Here is a 21,577-nt window from a genome sequence, read left to right as displayed (position 1 = left end):
TGTTATGAAGTGACCTTCATTTTACATTGGTGTATAAGTCTCCCAAGTATTGGCCATCCTTTCTGTCATTTATCGTTACATCATGCAAATTTTCCAACTCATTAGATATGCTACAAAATTATGACTGGTATTCCACCACATGAATAGGGCTTATGTCATTGGACAATCCCCTATTTTAGTTATTTATGTGTTCTCTAATTTTTTGGTATTATATAGAACATTGAAATAAAAATGCTTATTGTAGCTTTTTATTATTTCTTTAGGATGAATTCCTAGGAGACACTTATTGGTGGGTCAAATGGTTAAAGCATTAAGAAACTTGATAAAAAGTAATAAAATTGTCTCCAGAAAATAATACCAAGTTACTCAGAGCTAGGTGTGAAAATTCTGGGCTGGCTGTTAATTTCATTATTGTCTCTCACAGAGTGCAATCATTGAAAAAAAATTTTATTTTACTATGAATTATTTTATTACTAATGGGATTGAGCACTGTACTTATTTTTATTGGCCATTTGTCTTACTTCTGAGAATTGTCAATGGATGCCATCTGCTCAATTATCTCCTTGGATATTCAACTTTTTCTTATTGATCCTTAAGAGCATTTTATATTTAAGAACTTTAACTATTCGTCATATGTATTTTTCCCAGTAGATTTTGTTTGCCTTTTAACTTGAAACACTATTTTTAATTTGCAGATATTTTAAATGTAATATAATCAAACCTATTGATCTTTGTTTTTATGGGGTCTTCTCCATTCTAAGATTAGGTAAGTATGGCTCTCTTTCTCCTCTCTGATTCTTTTATGGGTCTTTTTTCCACAGCGAGTTATTTAATCAACATGAAATCTATTTTGGTGCCTGAGGGGAAGCAGAATTCTAAGTCTTCTTTTCCAAACAGTAACTTCACAGTAACCTGCTCTCCCAGCACCACTCACTGAAAACCCACTTTCCCCATAATGTGGAATGTTCACCTCATCACATTCGTAATTGTCTTAACATATTGGGACTGTTTCTTGGTATCAAGTTTTGTTTGTTGCTCCAGCTTTTTCATACTACTTGATTTACTACTTCTTGATAACACATTTATTTTGGTAGACAAATAGACCATTAATCTTATTTTCTAAAAATTTTTGTCTGTTTCTACCTATTAGCTATATTTTGAAGAATCACTTGATTAAGTTCCAAAAACATCCTGACATGATTTAGGTTAAAACTACTATCTATATAATAAAGAGCCAGGGTTGTAACCACTGTTACATCCGAAGGCTCGAGCAGACCAGAAGTCAGTGCTGGGTTGCCGTGGTGACCCAGCACTGACTGGGGCCGCTGCCAGCGCCCAACCCAGCACTGACTGCCTAGGGGGCTGAGGATCAGGCCCGGAGAAAGGCGTGCAGAGAAAGAGGCAGGGTCTGATCCGTAGCCTCTGTGGCAGCCGTTGATCAGAACTTGCCTCTCTTTCTCTCCAGGCCTGGCCAACAGCCACACCTCCATTTCTCTCCAGGCCTCCACTGAGGCTGCTGATCAGCCCTGCCTTTCTGATCAGGCCCCGTTGATAGTCCCAGAGATGCTGACTGGCATAGAAACTGACCAATCAGAACCAAATGTGGCTGAATGTAAGGAGTTAATGGCTGCATAGGAGGCAGAGCTTTTGATGCTGACTGGCATAGAAACTGACCAATCAGAACCAAACTGGCCGGCAGAGGAGGGCAGTTGGGGGCGAGATCAGGCCAGCAGGGGAGGGCAGTTAGGGGTGATAAGGCAGGTAGGGAGAGGCAGTCAGGAGCAATCAGGCAGGCAGAGGCAGTCAGGGGCAATCAGGCAGGCAGGAAGAGAGGTTAGGGGTGATCAGGCAGGCAGGCAGAGGGGTTGGGGCAATCAGGCAGCAGGAAGGTGAGTGGTTAGGAGCCAGCGGTCCCAGATTGTGAGAGGGATGTCCGATTGGAGTGGGTGCAGGCTGGGCTAAGGGAACCCCCCCCCCTCTGTGCATGAATTTCGTGCACCGGGCCTCTAGTATTTTTATAATATTAGGTCTTTACATTTGGGAATATGGCATAGCTCTCCATTTAGTTAAATGGGGGGAAAAAATTGGTTGTTCGTCATATGAGTTCTGTATTTTTCTTAGATATATTCCAAGATATTTCATCTACTATAGTGAATATAATCTTCCTTCTCTTAAGGTCTTAAAACTAGCTATTGCCAACATCTGAAAGACTTATATGCTAACAGTTTTATGCTGTAACTAGCCACTTTAGTACAAACTGTCTCAATAGTTCCAATAATATTTTCAATTTACTCTCTTGAGGTATTTTTAGGTGGACAATGAAAACATCTATAGATTATGGGGGTTTTTCTCTACTTTCTGGAGGCATATGTTATTTATGTTTTTCTTATTTTATTGCATTGTCTAAAATGTGTAGGTCAGTGGTAGAGCAGGGAAATCAGCTCTCTTGCTTTGTTCCTAAGTTTAATAGGGATCTTTTGACTGTGTACCCTGATGTCTGACATTAGGTTTTAGATTAAAAGTCAGAATATTTACCAAGTTAAGAAAGAATTATCCTACTCCTAACCTGCTAAAACTTCTTTATTCATCATAAATGGAGTCTCTTAGAAAATTATCAAAATGAACAATTTGTTTTTCTCCTTAGGCCTGCTGATGTTATAAATTATATCAATAGTCCCCTATATTAAACCATCATCTCATCTGGACATAAATATTTTTTGAAATCAGGATGGATTATTCTTTCAATATTCTGCTGGATTTGATTAAGTAGTATTTTATTTACAATTCAATACATAAGTGAGAGTAGTCTGTAATTTTTCATACTATTTGGTCAAGATTTATATAAGAATTATGCTAACAATAAAATGATTCATGGGGGACTTTTCATTTCCTATCTGACTGAACAAACATGAAACAACATGAAAGTTATATTTTCCACATCAACAATGAGACACCAACGAACACCTGTCAGAATGGCCAAAATCCAGGACACTGACAATACCAAGTGCTGACGAGGATGTGGAGTAGCAGAAGTCTTCCACAAGCTGGTGGGAACGCACCATGGTTCCAGCACTGTGGAAGACACTTCTGCAGCTCCTCACAAACTAAACATACTCTCGCCACCTCCCCAGCAATCATGCCTCTTGGTATTTACCCAAAGGAGCTGAAAACTATGGCCACACAAAAACCTGCACACAGATGTTTACAGCAGCTTTGTTCTCAATTGCCAAAACCTCAAAGCAACTGAACCAGATGGCCTTCAGGAGGCGATGAATAAATGAACTGTGGTCCATCCAACATGGAATATCAGCATAGAAAAGAAATGAGCTATCAAGCCGTGAAAAGACATGGCGGAACTTTTGAGTGAAAGAAGCCAGTCTTTCTACATTATGTGATTCCAACTCTATGACAATCTGCAAAACTACGGAGACAGTAAAAGGGTCAGAGGTTGCCCAGGGTTGAGGGGTGAGGAGGGATGAATAGGGGGAGCACAGAGGATTTTCAGGGCAGTGAAACTGCTCTGTATGATACTATAATGGTGGATCCACGTCATTATACATTTGTCCAAACCCATAGAATGTACACCACCAAGAGTGAACCCTAATGTAAACTGTGCACTTGGGTGATAGTGACATGTCCACGTAGACTCATCCATTGCAACAAGTGTTCCCGCTGGTGGCAGGGTGTTGATAGTTGAGGAGAGTATGGGAAAGGGTCACGAAGTGAATCGGAAATCTCTGTACCTTTCTCTCAATTTTTCTGTGAACATAAAGCTGCTCTAAAAAAATAAAGCCTGTCCCTGTCCAGTGTTGCTAAGTAGTTATACCATCGGCCTTCACTCAAAAGGGTCACAGGTTCAATTCCTGATCAAGGGCATGTACCTGGGTTTCAGGTTGGATCCCCGGTACCAACCTTGTGGAAAGCAACCTATAGATGTGTCTTTCTATCAATGTTTCTCTCTCTCCAACCCCTTCCACTCCCTCCCTTCCTTCCACTCTCACTAAAAATCAATGGAAAAAATATTCTTGGGTGAGGATTAAAAAAAAAAAAAAAAAAAAAGACAAGATCTTATTGAGCCAATCTTTATTTTCCAGGAAATAATCCAGTTTCTCAAACCTACAATTTATAAGCAGAGTGTTATAACCATGACCATTCCTACATTTACTTTTAATAATTTCATCTCTACAATCAGCATTTCTAATTTCTATTTGTATGCATTTCTCTTTTTTGTTTGACTTATTAGATGTTTTATTTTTATTGGGTTTCCCCCAACAACCAATTTATAATTTGTAAGGAATTTATAGTCCCTTTGGCTACTCCGTTGTCTAACGCATTCATTTCTGCACATAGCATTTTCTTGTCCCTGCTTCTCTTGCTTGGTGTACACACTAATGGTCTTTGCCCCTTTCTAAACTTCTTAAGTATCTAGCGTACTTATTTGCATTTTCCCTGTATGGTAACGAGTGGCTTGCACCATAAATTTCCACCAACACCGCTTTGGCCACTTCCACAGGACTTGCTATACAGGGTTCCATCGATGCTAACTGAATAGTCAGTGCCATTTTTATTTCCTCCTAATGCAACTTATTTTGTTGCATGATTCTTAATTCCCAAAAGTTTTAGGGTTGTGGCTAAAGTTCTGGTCAAAGTGGAAGTAGCATTTGATCCTGATCTCAATGGATGGAGATGGAGGAGAAGATAGAGGGAACCACAAGAACAAAGACACAGAGATGAGCAAAGTTTGAGCAGCCACCCAACCCAGTGTGCTGGAGTCTCAGTCTGCAAGGAAGAACTGAGGACTAACAAGGGTCCAACTGCCAGTCCTCACCGCCACTGACAACACTAACTGATGTTAGGGTGGCGCTCTCTCTCTCTCTCTCTTTCTCTCCTCTCTTTCCCTGGCTTTCTTCCTCTCTATCTCCCTCTCCCTCTATCCCTATATCTATCTCTTTGCTGGGTGAGGGGAGGGGAAATAAAAGTAAAACTTTCTTTATAAAGGAAAAAAGGTAGATGACATGATACTATAAATAGAAAACCCTAAAGATTCCACACACAAAAACACTACTAGAACTGATGAATGAATTCAATAAAGTAGCAGGATACAAAATAAATATCCAGAAATCAGTTGCATTTTATATATATATATTATTGATTTTTTACAGAGAGGAAGGGAGAGGGATAGAGAGTTAGAAACATCAATGAGAGAAACATCGATTCAGCTGCCTCCTGCACACTCCCTACTGGAGATGTGCCTGCAACCAAGGTACATGCCCTTGACCGGAATAGAACCTGGGACCCTTCCGTCGGCAGGCCGACACTCTATCTACTGAGCCAAACCGGTCAGGGCTCAGTTGCATTTTTATATACTAATAATGGACTATCAGAAAGGTAAACTAAGAAAACAATCCCATTACAATTGCATCAAAAAATAAAATAAAATACCTAGGAATAAATTTAGCCAAGACTTGTACTCAGAAAATTATAAGACACTGAAGAAAGAAATTGGAGAAAATACACAGAAGTGGAATCATATACCATGTTCATGGATGGGAAAATTGACATCATTAAAATAGCCATTCTACACAAATCAATCTATAAATTCAATGCAATTCCTATCAAGATACCAATGGTGTATTTCACAGAATTAGAACAAACATGCAAACTATACCACAAAGCCATATCAATCAAAGTAGCCCAGTACTGGCAACCTACACTTGTATGGTCAATTAATATTTGACAGCCCTGCCGGTGTGGCTCAGTAGTTGAACAACAACCTATGAACCAGGAGGTCATGGTTCACTTCCCAATCAGGTCACATGCCCATGTTGTGGGCTCGATCCCCAGTAGGGGGCATACAGGAGGCAGCCAATCAATGATTCTCACTCATCATTGATATTTCTATCTCTCCCTCTTACTTCATCTCTGAAATCAGTAAAAATATATTTTAAAATATTTTTAAAAATATTTTACAAAGGAGGAAAGAACACAATGGGGTAAAGGTAGTCTATTCAATAAATGGTGTTGGGAAAATTAGACAGATACATGAAACTGGACCACATTCTTACATCACACACAAGAATAAACTCAAAATGGATTAAAGACTTAAGTTTTATACTCAAAACCATAAAAATCCTAGAAGAAAACATAGGCAGTAAAATCTCAGACATTCCTCATAGCAATATTTTTTCTGATATATCTCCTCCAACAAGGGAAACAAAAGAAAAAAATAAACAAATGGGACTACATCAAACTAAAAAGTTTTTGCACAGCAAAAGAAACCATCAATAAAATGAAAAGACAAACCACTGTATGGGGACAATGATACATCTGGTAAGGGGTTAATATCCAAAAATTATAAAGAACTTATAAAACTCAACACCAAAAAACAACAACAAACAATCTAATTTAAAAATGGGCAAAGGGCCTGACTAGGCACTTCTTCAAAGACGGCATACAGATGGCCAATAGACATATAAAAAGATGGTCAACATCACTATTCATCAGAGAGATGCAAATAAAAACCACAATGAAATATCACCTCACACTTGTCAGAATGGCCATCATCAATAAATCAACAAACAAAAAATGTTGGCGAGGATGTGGAGAAAAGGGCACCCCGTGCACTGCTGGTGGGAAAGCAGACTGGGGCAGCCACTGTGGAAGACAGTTTGAAGGGTCCTCAAAAAATTAAAAAATGGACCTGCCTTATGACCCAGTGATCCCGCTTCTGGAAATATATCTGAAGAAACCCAAAACACTAATTCAAAAGAATATATGTGTCCCTGTGCTCACTGCAGCGTTATTTACAACAGCCAAGATCTGGAAGCAGCTCAAGGCCCATCAGTAGACGAGTAGATAAAAAGCTGTGGGCCATTTACACAATGGAATGCTACTCGGCTGTAAAAAAAAAAAAAAAAAAGGAGATTTTACCTTTTGAGACAGCATGGAGGGACCTGGAGAGCATTATGCCGAGAAAAATAAGCCATTAGAGAAAGACAAGTACCATTTGATTTCACTTATATGTAGAATCTAATGAACAAAATAAACTAGCAAACAAAATAGAACCAGACTCATACACAGAGAACAGACCAACAGCTGTCAGAAAGAAGGGGGTAGGGAGACTGTGTGAAAAAGGTTGAGATTAAGCAAAAAAAAACACACCCCAAAACCTCATAGACACAAACAACAGTATGGTGATTAGCAGGCGGTGATGGAGGGAGACCACTTGGAGTGGCGACCACACAATGCGATACACAGAAGAGATAGGATAGCATTGCACACCTGGAACCTATATAATTTTATCAACCACTAGAGGCCCAGTGCACGAAATTTGTGCACAGGGGGGGGTGTCCCTCAGCCCAGCCTGCACCCTCTCCAATCTGGGACCCCTTGAGGGATGTCCGACTGCCCATTTAGGCCCGATCCCGGCGGGCCTAAACGGGCAGTCGGACATCCCTCTCACAATCTAGGACCACTGGCTCCCAACTGCTCGGCTGCCTGCCTTCCTGATTGCCCCTAACCGCTTCTGCCTGCCAGCCTGATCACCCCCTAACCACTCCCCTGCCAGCCTGATTGATCCCTAACTGCCCTTCCCTGCAGGCCCGGTCACCCCCAACTTCCCTCCTCTGCTGGCCTGGTCACCCCTAACTGCCCTCCCTTGCAGGCTTGATTGCCCCCAGCTGCCCTCCCTTGCAGGCCTGGTCCCTCCCAACTGCCCTCCCCTGCTGGCCATCTTGTGGTGGCCATCTTGTGTCCACATGGGGGCAGGATCTTTGACCACATGGGAGCAGCCATCTTGTGTGTTGCAGTGATGGTCAATCTGCATATTACTCTTTTATTAGATAGGACAGAGGCCTGGTGCATGGGTGGGGCCAGCTGGTTTGCCCTGAAGGGTGTCCCAGATCAGGGTGGGGGTTCCCTTGGGGCGTGGGGCAGCCTGGGCAAGGGGCTTGTGGTGGTTTGCAGGCCGGCCACACACCCCGGCAACCCAACCGGAGGCCCTGGTATCTGGGATTTATCTTCTACAATTGAAACTTTGTAGCCTGGAGCGAAGCCAAGCCTCCTGCTTGCTCCATGGCAGCAGCCATTTCTGTTGGGGTTAATTCACCTTCTATAATTGAAACTTTGTAGCCTGGAGTGGAGGCCTTGGCCCGGCCAGGGTGTGCGGAAAGCTTGGCTTCCTCCATCGCCGGGGAAACCCAAGCCTCCCTCCTGCTCGCTCAGTGGCCACAGCCATCTTGGTTGGGGTTAATTTGCATACTCACTCCTGATTGGCTGGGGGGCATGGCTGGTGGGTGTGGCTGGTGGGTGTAGCGGAGTGATGGTTAATTTGCATATTACTCTTTTATTAGATAGGCTTGCCACTCAAATGAATTCAATAAAACAAAAATTTTAAGGGAAAAGCACTGTTTTAAAAACTTAAAGCTCTCATATCATGGAGATTCCCAATAAAAATCTCATCACCATTCACACACAGACACGGACGTGAGCAACTCAAGCCACTTTCTTTGCCCATGCAAGACGACTCGGGTTGCGGGCCAGGCTCAGGGATGGCCTCAGCATCAGGACCAGGCCTCCGCACTGCCAGCAGCTGTCCTCCCGCTCCGCCATCGCCAACCGCACACTCACCTTACTAGCGGCTGAAATGCAGGCGCCACGCATGAATCACCCTAGAGACTAAAGCTGTCTGAAAACAAAGTATGGTGATCCCCTCGCAGTGTTCCCCTCGCAGCTGGGCTCCTGCCTCGGCCCCTGGCCCACACCAGCACCCTGGCTGGCCACAGGCCCAGACGTGAGTTTCCCCATGGTCACATGGAGGCGTGCTCTGTAGGCGCACTGTCCGCGGCGTCCTGTCCCCGGGTTTAATCATTTCTCGAGAACAATCAAATGGAAAACAAAGCTCTTTGGACCCACTCAGAGGCTGAGAGGCCTTGGCTCTTCGAGGCAGACAATGGGAGAACGACTACAAACAGAGAGGAAAGAAAACACGATGGAATCACAGAGGTGACACAAAATCAATGGAAGCCGGGCCGGGTCGATCCACCTTCACTCTGGGCTGCGGGCAGCTCCCGCGTGTTTTCAGATTGCCCCGATGGCTTCCTGTTTGCACTGGACAAAGAGGGACTTTGGGGGGCCAGGGGGCCTGCCCTTCACCAACATGTCTCACTGGTCCCTCGGGGTGGTTACAGGTCTGCCCCTCGGTTCGGCGGTGTAGGTGGTCACCCCAGCCCTGTGCACAGAGGAGACCCCAGAGCCCACACCAGCACGGACGCTGGGCCACGCCTGGGTCACAGACTGAGCTGACCTCCAGGAAAATCGAGGCGCTGCCGTCCACTGTCCCCTGGGACGGGAGATCCAGGCCCTCCCCACGTGGGGCTCTGCATCACGGAGCATGGGACCCTGGCCCGTCCACAGAGCAGACTCCACAAATGCAGGCCCGCCAACCGGCAAAGCCGGGCTCCCGCCGCACATCAGCAAGGAGGGACTTTCCCACGAGAGAGGGCCCTGGCTTCTCGCAGTGACTCCGCGGCCCACTGCCAACCACCGGGCTCCTTAGCTCCCGGGCCCAGCCTCTTCCTCTCTTCAGCGCGGCTGCGGCCCGGGGACACGGCACCTTTTCTAACCGCCAAACCCGCACCTCTGAAACGGGATGGAAATGCCGGGAGCGATTGCACGTGCGGTGACCAAACCCGAGATGGAGGGCTCTTGGGACATTTTTCAAACCCTCCGGACAAACCCCACCTGAGCAGTGTCACAAGCACACCTGAACAGTGGGGGACACACCAGAGCAGTGGGGGACACACCAGAGCAGTGGGGGATACACCTGAGCAGTGGGGGACACACCTGAGCAGTGGGGGACACACCTGAGCAGTGGGGGGGACACACCTGAGCAGTGGGGGGGACACACCTGAGCAGTGGGGGACACACCTGAGCAGTGGGGGACACACCTGAGCAGTGGGGGGGACACCTGAGCAGTGGGGGGGACACACCTGAGCAGTGGGGGGGACACACCTGAGCAGTGGGGGGGACACACCTGAGCAGTGGGGGGGACACACCTGAGCAGTGGAGGGGACACCTGAGCAGTGGGGGGGACACACCTGAGCAGTGGGGGGGACACACCTGAGCAGTGGGGGACACACCTGAGCAGTGGGGGACACACCTGAGCAGTGGGGACACACCTGAGCAGTGGGGGGGACTCACCTGAGCAGTGGGGGGGACACACCTGAGCAGTGGGGGGGACACCTGAGCAGTGGGGGACACACCTGAGCAGTGGGGGGGACACACCTGAGCAGTGGGGGGGACACCTGAGCAGTGGGGGGGGACACCTGAGCAGTGGGGGGGACACACCTGAGCAGTGGGGGACACACCTGAGCAGTGGGGGACACACCTGAGCAGTGGGGACACACCTGAGCAGTGGGGGGGACTCACCTGAGCAGTGGGGGGGACACACCTGAGCAGTGGGGGGGACACCTGAGCAGTGGGGGACACACCTGAGAAGTGGGGGACACACCTGAACAGTGGGGGGGACACCTGAGCAGTGGGGGACACACCTGAGCAGTGGGGGACACACCTGAGCAGTGGGGGGGACACACCTGAACAGTGGGGGGGACACACCTGAGCAGTGGGGGGGACACACCTGAGCAGTGGGGGGGACACACCTGAGCAGTGGGGGACACACCTGAGCAGTGGGGGGGACTCACCTGAGCAGTGGGGGGGAATCACCTGAGCAGTGGGGGGGACACACCTGAGCAGTGGGGGGACACCTGAGCAGCGGGGGACACACCTGAGCAGTGGGGGACACACCTGAGCAGTGGGGGGGACACACCTGAGCAGTAGGGGACTCACACCTGAGCAGTGGGGGGGACACACCTGAGCAGTGGGGGGGACACACCTGAGCAGTGGGGGGGGACACACCTGAGCAGTGGGGGACTCACCTGAGCAGTGGGGGGGACACACCTGAGCAGTGGGGGGGACACACCTGAGCAGTGGGGGGGACTCACCTGAGCAGTGGGGGGGACACACCTGAGCAGTGGGGGGGACACACCTGAGCAGTGGGGGGGACTCACCTGAGCAGTGGGGGGGACACACCTGAGCAGTGGGGGGACACACCTGAGCAGTGGGGGGGACACACCTGAGCAGTGGGGGGGACACACCTGAGCAGTGGGGGGGACTCACCTGAGCAGTGGGGGGGACACACCTGAGCAGTGGGGGGACACACCTGAGCAGTGGGGGGGACACACCTGAGCAGTGGGAGGGACACACCAGAGCAGTGGGGGGGTACACCTGAGCAGTGGGGGGGGACACCTGAGCAGTGGGGGACACACCTGAGCAGTGGGGGGGACACACCTGAGCAGTGGGGGGGACACACCTGAGCAGTGGGGGACACACCTGAGCAGTGGGGGGGACACACCTGAGCAGTGGGGGACACACCTGAGCAGTGGGGGGGACACTGGTGGGGGACACACCTGAGCAGTGGGGGACACACCTGAGCAGTGGGGGGGACACACCTGAGCAGTGGGGGACGCACCTGAGCAGTGGGGGGGACACACCTGAGCAGTGGGGGGACACCTGAGCAGCGGGGGACACACCTGAGCAGCGGGGGACACACCTGAGCAGTGGGGACACACCTGAGCAGTGGGGAGGACACCTGAGCAGTGGGGGACACACCTGAGCAGTGGGGGGGACACACCTGAGCAGTGGGGGACTCACCTGAGCAGTGGGGGGGACACACCTGAGCAGTGGGGGGGACTCACCTGAGCAGTGGGGGGGGACACACCTGAGCAGTGGGGGGGACACACCAGAGCAGTGGGGGTGTACACCTGAGCAGTGGGGGGGGGACACCTGAGCAGTGGGGGACACACCTGAGCAGTGGGGGGACACACCTGAGCAGTGGGGGACACACCTGAGCAGTGGGGAGACACACCTGAGCAGTGGGGGGGACACACCTGAGCAGTGGGGGGGACACACCTGAGCAGTGGGGGGGACACACCTGAGCAGTGGGGGACACACCTGAGCAGTGGGGGGACACATCTGAGCAGTGGGGGGGACACCTGAGCAGTGGGGGGGACACACCTGAGCAGTGGGGGGGACACACCTGAGCAGTGGGGGACACACCTGAGCAGTGGGGGGACACACCTGAGCAGTGGGGGGGACACCTGAGCAGTGGGGGGGACACACCTGAGCAGTGGGGGGGACACACCTGAGCAGTGGGGGGGACACACCTGAGCAGTGGGGGGGACACCTGAGCAGTGGGGGGACACACCTGAGCAGTGGGGGACACACCTGAGCAGTGGGGGACTCACCTGAGCAGTGGGGGGGACACACCTGAGCAGTGGGGGAGACACGGGCAGCACGAGCTGTATGTCCCCTGCCATTGCCTGAGCACAGCACAGCGCAGGTGGCGGCCGGGCCTGCCCTGGCTATTACCAGGGAGACTGTATTTTCAAGACAAAAGTCACCTCACCCTCTGCGCCAAGGAAACTGAACCCGCACATAAAGCACCGCCATTACCAGCCCAGGGAGCGGGCTGTGGCCACGCCTCAGGCTTCCCTCCTTGGGTCGCAGGGGCTGTTCTGGACAAAAGAGGCCCGGATTCCAGGCTGGGTGTAGCTCAGCCACGGGAGCCGGGGCCACCTGCTACAGGAGACACGGCTGGAGGAGTCGGTGGTCTTGCGATGGGCCTGTGCGCCCGGGGCACCCGGGAAGGCGGAGGGCAGCTTCCCCCCCATCCTGGCAGGAGGCGGCCGAGGGCAGGCGGCCGGTCCCACAGACCGGCCCCGCTATCCAGACGGGAGCAGGGCTGCAGCCTGGGAGCCCCTCCTCCAGGGGACAGTGCTCACCTGCTTCCCAGAGGCTGGAGGCCAGAGAACCCACAGGGCGCTGGCCGGTCACCTCAGCTCACGGCGACCAACCTCCAGCGGCTCTGGCACCCATTCTTGTCTTTTTCTTTCGTTCTAGACCAAGTTGCCCTCGAGCACCTGAGTTTCGATTCTGCACTTCTAACAATTCTCCAAAAGGTGGTCTTTGGGGAAGAATGAGATGCTGAGTATCCACCTGACCGGTTTGTTGTTGTTGTTGTTTGTTTGTTTTGTGTTTGTTTGTTTGTTTGTTTTTTGCTTATTGCCTTAAGGATGTTTCTTCAAGGAATAGTCTGGATTTTAATTTGCTTTGTTCAGTGTGTATGGGCTGTATGTTGGGATCCTAACCCTAGCACTTAGGACGGGTCTGTCCTGGGAGACAGACTTTAAAGAGGTTTTAAGGTAAAGAGAGGTCATAGGGCGGCCCTGACCCAATGCGTCCTTACAGGCAGAGAACATGAGGACACAGACACACAGAGAGACGACCGTGAGGAGGCACGGAGAGGACGGCCGTCTACACGCCAAGGAGAGAGGCCTCCGACCCCGGGGCCAGATGAAGAAGGGAGGAGACAGTACTCCAGGGCCCGGGACAGCTACCCTGGGCGTCGCAGAGGGTGGGGAGGGAGAAGGTGGCATCAGGAGGGTGATGGACAGTGGCTGAGACCTGGGCCGGCCAGGCCTCCGGAGCCTTATTGGCCATGTAAACGTCACACAGCAAGGCTGCCTTTACCTGAGACCTGTGTGCTCCCTCCTTCACCCCAAAACAGGAGACACAGGCTGACTCATCGCACAGTTTGTATTGGTCTAAAATATGCATAGGGACCCTCCAGGTTTTTCCAGGGGAAAGAGAGTAACGAGGACACCCAGCCTGCCCAGGTGACCTCTGGCCGCGTGCTGAGGTGGGACGTGACTGCCTGGAGGGCACATGGTTTTGGGGACATGGTTTTGGAGCCGCCTCAGAAGCGGCCCCCTCTCCCGGCCGGGCGGCTGGGCGAGCTCGCACCCCTCCCGCCTGGCCCCTGACTGCGTGCTCAGCAGCCCGATAGGATGGAAGCCCTCGGGGTGTGCCTTCTCGGGAACTTTCCTTGCAAAATCAGATTAATTAGTACTGGGCCTCAGCACCAGGCGGACAATGGCGGTCTATTCTCCCGCAGCTGAGCGTGAAGAGGCCCGTGGACTATTGATAAGCCGTCATGAGGACCGGGCGCCCGGGCTCTCTGCTGGCTCGGTCCATGTGCGCAGGACCTCACGTGGTAGGAGACAGCCTGGGACCCATGAGGTGCCCGCCCAATGCACTCGGGGCCTCCAAGGTCCTCAGACAGAACCCTGACCCACTCTATCCCAAGGTGGAATGCCTGTTTGGAAAAAGAGAGAGGTCTGATATCAAACTGAGTTCACTCTCTAAGTCAAAATGGACAGCCTGGGCTCCTGGCCGTGACAATGGAGGCAGTGGGGGGCTGCAGAAAGAGCCCCAACCTGAGTCATGGGGCTCAAATGTTTACTTCACCCTCTGTCCCAGAGGGGAGGGCCCAGTCTTCCTACCTCTGTTCCCTGGCAGTCCCAGGGGAGGCTCTTCTCCCAAAGTGGGTGCTAATTAAACATTTGCCGGCCCTGGCCGGTTTGCTCAGTGGATAGAGCATCGGCTCACAAACTGAAGGGTCACGGGTTTGATTCCCAGTCAAGGGCACGTACCTTGGTTGCAGATTTGATACCCGGTCACGGTGGGGGCCCAAGTGGAAGGCAACCAATCCATGTGTCTCTCTCACATCGATGTTTCTCTCTCTCTCTCTCTCTCTCCTCTCTCTCTTCCCTTCCCTCCCACCCTCCCACTCTCTCTAAAAAAAAAAAAAAAAAATCAATGGAAAAAATATCCTTGGGTGAGGACTAACAAAACAAAACAAAACAAAAAAATAGCAAAAAGTAAACATTTGCAGGATGAATGAATGAGTGAATGAGTGAATAGATCACAGAGGACCAAGCAGGTGCTAACCCGCAGGTGCCTTAAGGACAAGCGGTGACAAACGGGTCCTGAAAGGGCAGAGGCCATGTGAGGGTGGCACCGGTTCGGCCCTACTACCCACTGTCCCGGGCACAAGCCACTGCCATCCACAGGGAGGAAGGTGAGGGCAGCTGCGTTGGTCTGAAACTTTATTCATGGGCCCCGAAGCTTGAATTTCATGTCATTTTCACATGTCATGGAATATTATTCAACTTCTGATTTTTTTCCATCATTTACAAATGGAGAAACTCCTCCCAGCTCAACAGTCACATGAAAGAAGTGCATGGCCAGGTGGCTGACCTCTGATCCCAGATGGGGCAGAGCAAGGTCCCAGAAAACCCTGGCCCTGCAGAAGGAGGGAGGTCGGGTCACGCATTTACCCCAGATTTCTGCCACCGTGACAAGCTTCTCTGTTAGCAACACAGACCCTAGCCTGTGGCCACCTGTGAAGCCACTGCCCAGACCCTCACCTCCACGCGCCTCCACCCGCTCCAGGCCCACCCCTACTGCTGCCTTGAGCTAGAAAGAAGGTCCAGGCGTCATGTTCCTGAGGACGCTGAGGTTGTTTGTTACGCAGCATAACCTTGCCTCGCTGTGGATATGACCCTGGTTTCCATGTTCCAGCTTTAGAAATTATCTCTCGATGCAAATTCAAAAGCGGGGCTGTCCTCCCTGCCCCGCCTCTTGCTGCCCCTACACACGGGACAACCACGTTACCATCTTGAGTTTTTCTTACCCTTGTTGATGTGGAGGATACACTTACACCAGCTTTACAGGTACCTCTTGATTTTTCCACTCTGTAAGTCAGGGTGGCAGCTCCGGCTCTCTCCACAACTTTTGCCAATTATAATTTTACTAGAGGCCCAGTGCACAAATTCATGGACATAGAAAGGAAATTACTCAGAAGAAATATTTTAATATCACTATTTGCCCTTCCTCTATAATAGAAGTGTCAACTAAATTCACAATCGACAATGACAGATGGAAACACACGTGTGCAACTGGCACCAGCAAGAGCTTTATATGTATCACGAATGAGCAAGTCAACTTAGCCTTTTATAGATATAGAATAAACTTGCTTAATTAGACCTGCTTTCTAATTTAGCTAAACTTTTTCCAGCCCAGTGAAGCACCCCAACTTCTCTTTCAGGTAATTGTCAGCAACATAGCAGTAGATATCAACACAAAGCCGATTATTATTGTAGATCACACAGGGAGAACAAAGGGTGAAATATTTAACTGCAGCAGTGTTTGACTAGATTCTGCGAAGTGAGAAAACCTGAAGTCATTTTCAAGGTCCACCATTTCTTACTTCTTTTCAGTCAGGTCAAGTTTTTGAGCTTTCTAAATCCCTGTTTTCTGGCTAATGAAAGAAAATAGGATTCTACCAAGTCTCCTAACTACCTACTCCAGGACTTCTGTGAGGATCAATGAGATGAGGCACGGGAAAGCTCTTCACAGACATTTGGTTAAAGTGTGAAATGTTTGCACCTGGCTATAAAGCAAGTTGTGTTCCTGGGCTGAAGAAACTGCAAGGAGGTTAGTTGCTAGGAAGAGGAAGCCAGGCGTTGCTATGTGATGTCATTACCCGGACAGACACTTAGCATACTAGCCTCTTATATAGAGAGATTTTTACACTGTCAGGAAGGCTAGTATCGGCATTTAATCTTGACACTGGCCTGAAGTATTCTGGGCTTTATTCCATTCAATAAGATAAATAAACGTTTTTAAAACGTTGAGTGCATTTCCATGATTATGGCTGCATGGAGATTGTTTCTTCAGACAAGTGATCTGGTCCCGTGGAATTATCCGTGGGTCCCACTGCCAGGGTCCCCTGGCAGCGGGGTGACTCTCCAGCATGAAAAAGGCGTTCTTCCCAATTTCTGCCAGGAGCCATGTCATTATAGACTCCTGTTCGCGTCAGCCAGCTGCTGGCGGGGAGCTGGGATAGTGCTGGGTGGGGGTGGGGGACAGGTGAGGGGCAGAGTCCTGAGAGCCCCGGACAGACAGACACCGTGGCTATCTGTCTCCAGCCTCAGCTCCGCAGTCTGCCTGGCCACTCAGACCCGCTCCACCTGGACGGAGGCGCCCCAGCACCCTGCAGGGCGGCTCTGGCCACCTTCTCTTGCAGGATTTGTGGAAACATCTTCTGTGCGGTCACCCCCTTGGGATCCATCAGGTGTGGGCTCATTCCTTTGTTGTCGTCACTGGCCCTTCAGCGGAAGAAGAAGCCCACCAGGACTGGCAACTTGTAAAAATCGCCATCTCCCACGAACACCCCAGGCCAGGCTCCAGCGAGTGCACTGTGTGCCCCTGGGGGATGAAGCGGGCCTGTGGGAGCAGAGCTGGGCAGAGCCGGCAGGCAGCTCCGGAGACGCTGCGCACGGTGAGCAGGAGGCAGCTCTGGCCGCTCGGCCTCCCCAGCAGTCTGGGCGTCCCCTGCTTCACGCGGCCAGTGAGGGGCATTCCCCGCCCTGGAGCACCCCTCGAGCACAGCGAGGCAGCTGTGAGCACGTGCCCCCTGCTGAGGGCGACCGGGAGTCCTGTCTGTCCTCAGAGAAGCCTGTGGCTACCATCGAACCCCAGCAACACCTGCTCTCCCTTACCCGGTCTCCCATGCCCCTCCTCTCTCCTGACTCCTGGGACCACCCCAGAGTGAACCCTCTCCCAGGCCTGCCCAGGCTCTGCGCAGGGTGAACCGTGCCCTCCAGGTTCCTGGGCCGCTGACACTGCTGGGCGGGTGGGGAAGAGCGTGCAGGGGTCTCAGGAGCCGGGTCTGGGTAACAGGTCCAAGTGCAGGTGGTCAGGACGTGAGGACATCTGGTCCTGGGGGCGGGCTGGGGAGGGGCGGTGAGCAGTGAGCTGGGCTCCATTGCAGGTGGGGAGCCCTGTCCCTGAGGCTCAGGAGGGACCTTCTGTGAGCCCTGAGGTGGGACCCTGTTCAGATGATGGATAAGACCAAGCCATTCAAGCCCGGCCCCTACGGAGCCAGAGCCTGGCCGGCCAGCGCGGTGGGCCATTCCCCGCGAACCACATGGGCGGGCAGGGCTGCGCCCTCCACGTTAGCATCACGCGAAATCTGAGTCATTTTCAAGTTGAAGTTTGCACTTAACTTTTTCTTAATTGTAAATGAGTTTGGGGCCCGTCACAGGTAACCCTGCAAGTCATCACCGGAGGCCTCTCGTGTGAAACAGTGGCGAGAACCGCAATCGATGGACACACATCAAGAGTGAGAGGTTTATGCGGGGCGAGACAATGGCTCAGCAAAGCAAATGTTTGCCTTCTTTAAGAATAGCATTCTCATGTATAAAGTATGAGTAATAAAATCAATGCCGCTGGCATCGAGCGGCCGCGGGGGGGGGGGGGGGGGGGGGCTCTGACAGGTGACTAGATAAGAAGGGCCCACAGCCCTCTGCTCGGTAAACATGTGCCCGGGGTTTCGGCTCCTCCCAGAGGGCGGGTGGAGGTTTCCCAGAGGTGCCAAACGAAGAGGAGATGCAATTGCAATTACGTGAGAAGCTGCCCCCCCACCCCCGGATCAGCCCGCTGTCTTAATTGTCTTACCTACTCAACACTCAAGATGTGTTTGTCGTCTCCACGATGATTGTCTTTCCTGCAAGAACACCGGAACCTCAATAGGTGAAATGGAACCCTGGGGCCCATGCCTATTTTGGGGTGCACTGAAGAGAAAGGTGGGAAGGGTCCCCCCCACTGAGGTGGGACGTGGGGTGTCTCCAATCAACCTGACAACAACGCTATGAATGATGTCACCGGCATGGCGATGGCATGCAGCGTGTGGCAATGGTGGACTTTGGAGACCTGGCCAGGTGTGTGGCGGGCCCCTCTTCCCACAGGCAATAGGGGCGCGTCGGGGCAGAATGGCGTGGCTGACACCCACTGTTTGTAGGGCTTGCCGAGGGCTGCTCGGAGATGCCAACCGGAAAGGCAGATGCATCCAAACTGGAGTCACTGCCCCCGCAGGAACTCCGCCGCGTGTGATTGTCATCACACCCTGGTGGCCCCTGCTGCCGGCCGGCTGCCTCGCCTCCTCCCTGGAAGACGCAGACCCCCGTGTCCACACCCGGGGTGCCGCGCCTCCCCCCGTGGCCACGCAGGGCCTACCTGCTCCGCTTCCTGGCGAGAGCAGCCCGGCAGGGACCCAGCGCCGGGGTGGCTGGAGGAGACCCCTGGCTGAGAAGCAGCCCCGGCGCTGCTTTTGGGGCCGAAGCTGGAGGAGGCGCCTCCAGGCCCCGACCCAGCAGTCACCCTGGGGTGGCACATGCGGGGACACCCTCTCCCTGCCCCAGGGTGACTGAGGAACGTCCTCTGATGGAGCTGGGCCTTGGCAAGCCCACGCGGGGCTGGCTGCCAAGTGCTGTCCCAGCAGAAGGGCCGTTTTGCAGGAAAGAGGAAAAATGATTGCAAATATGAGCTGACGTCAGCTTGTCTTTGGAGACTAAAAGTTGGTGGCAGGATGAGGTCATTGCAACAGGCTCTCTCCTCCTTCCAGAGTCTTCCCATTCCCTGGACTCGGCCCTCGCCCCAGGGCTCCTGTGTCCGGAGCACCCGGAGCACCCGGAGTGGGGAGCGACAACAGCTCGGAAGGCAGGGCTGCCCCTGACAGAGCTGACCATGCCAGCCCGCAGCCGGGGCCGCCTTCGAAACGCCAGTGCTTCCTGCGCCTGCGAGGGGACCCCGAGCCTGGTCACGCCCTCCAGCGCGGCCTCAGCCCTGCCCCACGTCCCTTAGCTGGTGACATCCCACAGCCAGTCTGGCCCTGGGTCCAGTTTACCCAAATCAGACCACGGATGGGTCATCCCCGGGGAGAGGGGCAGGGGGCCCCTGTCAGGGAGGGCGGGGCAGGGGCGAGCGGTCTGCTGCGTGTCCCAGGAGCAGCCAGCATCGAGCTGGGTCAATGTCCACCAAGCAGCATGGAAAGAACTCAGAGAGGTTAAGTGCCGCACTCAAGGCCACACAGCTGGGCGGGTGGAGTGGGACTTGAACTTGGCTCTCTCTGGCTGTCATGCTGTGGGCATGGGCGCAGCCCCCCGAAGAAAATAGAGAAAGTTCCTGGTGTGGAAGCCCCGAATTTAACCTCGGCCTTTCTGCCCAAGGTCATGTCACCCCAACAAGCCTCCTTCAGGGTAGGCAGAGGGGGACCAATGGGACCAAGGCTAGGACAGGAGTGAGGGCCCAGGAAGAGAGAGAAACCAGTGGCTTAGAGGCGGCCACGTGACCTCACCTGGAAAACATCTCGTGTCCAGGAGGAGCAGCAATGTCCCCTGGGGAGACGTCCCAGCATGTGGAGTCTGGGAGTGCTGGGTGCCCGCCACCCTGAACCTTGGTGTAAACAGTGTACAGCCTCTCGAGGTCTCTAGGGCCTTGCCCAGGTGCCCCTCCATCAGGATGAGGACCCCAGAAATTCCTTCAGAGGTTCTTGAACCTCCAATGGAGAACCTGGAGCCCATCCCGCCGTTCGGAGTGGGGTACGAGGGGCTGGCAGGCCCCGGAGTGGAGCGCGGGGGGCAGGCCCTGAGTGGGGCATGGGGGGCAGGCCCCGGAGTGGGCCATGGGGGGCAGGCCCGGAGTGGGGCGTGGGGGGCAGGCCCGGAGTGGGGTGCGGGAGGCAGGCCCCGGAGTGGGCCATGGGGGGCAGGCCCGGAGTGGGGCGTGGGGGGCAGGCCCCGGAGTGGGGTGCGGGGGGGCAGGCCCCGGAGTGGGGCACGGGACACCCAGAGAGGCCGTGGTTGATCATTGACGGGAATGCAAGGCCCTGGGCTTTCAGGGAGGTGCCAGCGGGTGGCGGCAGCCAAGGGCGGGGCGGCGGCAGGCACTCAGGAACCTCTCGTACCTCCCACCCGGGGCACCAGGGCCCGCTCCTCTCCTGCTGAGCTGAGCTGGGGGGTCAGAAGCAGAGGGCCAGAGGGCGGGGAGTGTGAGGTGAGGATGAGCAGTGGGGCACACCCAGGGGCCCCCAGCCACCACCAGCAGCAAGGTCTTCTAGGGGCGCCCTCCAGCCCACGTCCTCGAGTCACCCATTGCGTGGCCAATGCCCACACCAGGAGTGCAGGGTCCATTCCAAAGTCCGATTCCCCCAGTTTCCCTGAGCTAAGGGGTGAGCTAGGGCGGGAATGGGCGGGTGGACAGAAGCTAGCTGCCAGGCCGGCAGGCCACTCACCTGGGCACCAGATCTGCCTCTCACTCCCCCCACGGCGTGTCACCTCCCGGCTCTCGTTCCTGGGAGTGGGTGCCGATGCTCACGAGGCTGCACTGCCTTTCGGATGGCCAGCAGGTGGGACAGTCCTCAAATCACAGGCTTATCTCATCCGATGCACGTTTGCTCAGCGCCGACCAAGCCGGGGTCTGGAGAGGAAGGCCTGACACAGGTGGGTCCTGTCCTGCCCTTGAGCACAGCCCCCCTCACCCCCCGGCATTGCCCAGTGGTCCCTGCAGCTCCCAGGCGGTGATCTGCAGACACACACAGGCGCGCCTGCACCTTCCTGGGGGCAGAGGTCACCAGGAGTGGGTCTGGGGCACCTGCTGGGCCCAGCCGCCAGGAAAAGGCTCCGAATGTGCCTCCCGCACCCCCTCCCGCAGCTCCTCCCTCCGGCTCCGCCCCACTCAGCGCTGACCATCCTTCAGGTGAAACTCCTTGCCAGCCACCCGTCCTAGACCCCCAGCCCCAGGGACGCGGCTCCTGACCCGTGGGGGGAGGGGGCGG

The sequence above is a fragment of the Cnephaeus nilssonii genome (assembly GCF_951640355.1).
Source record: "Cnephaeus nilssonii genome assembly, chromosome: 12".
Taxonomy (NCBI): domain Eukaryota; kingdom Metazoa; phylum Chordata; class Mammalia; order Chiroptera; family Vespertilionidae; genus Cnephaeus; species Cnephaeus nilssonii.
Note: the sequence above shows the minus strand (reverse complement) of the source record.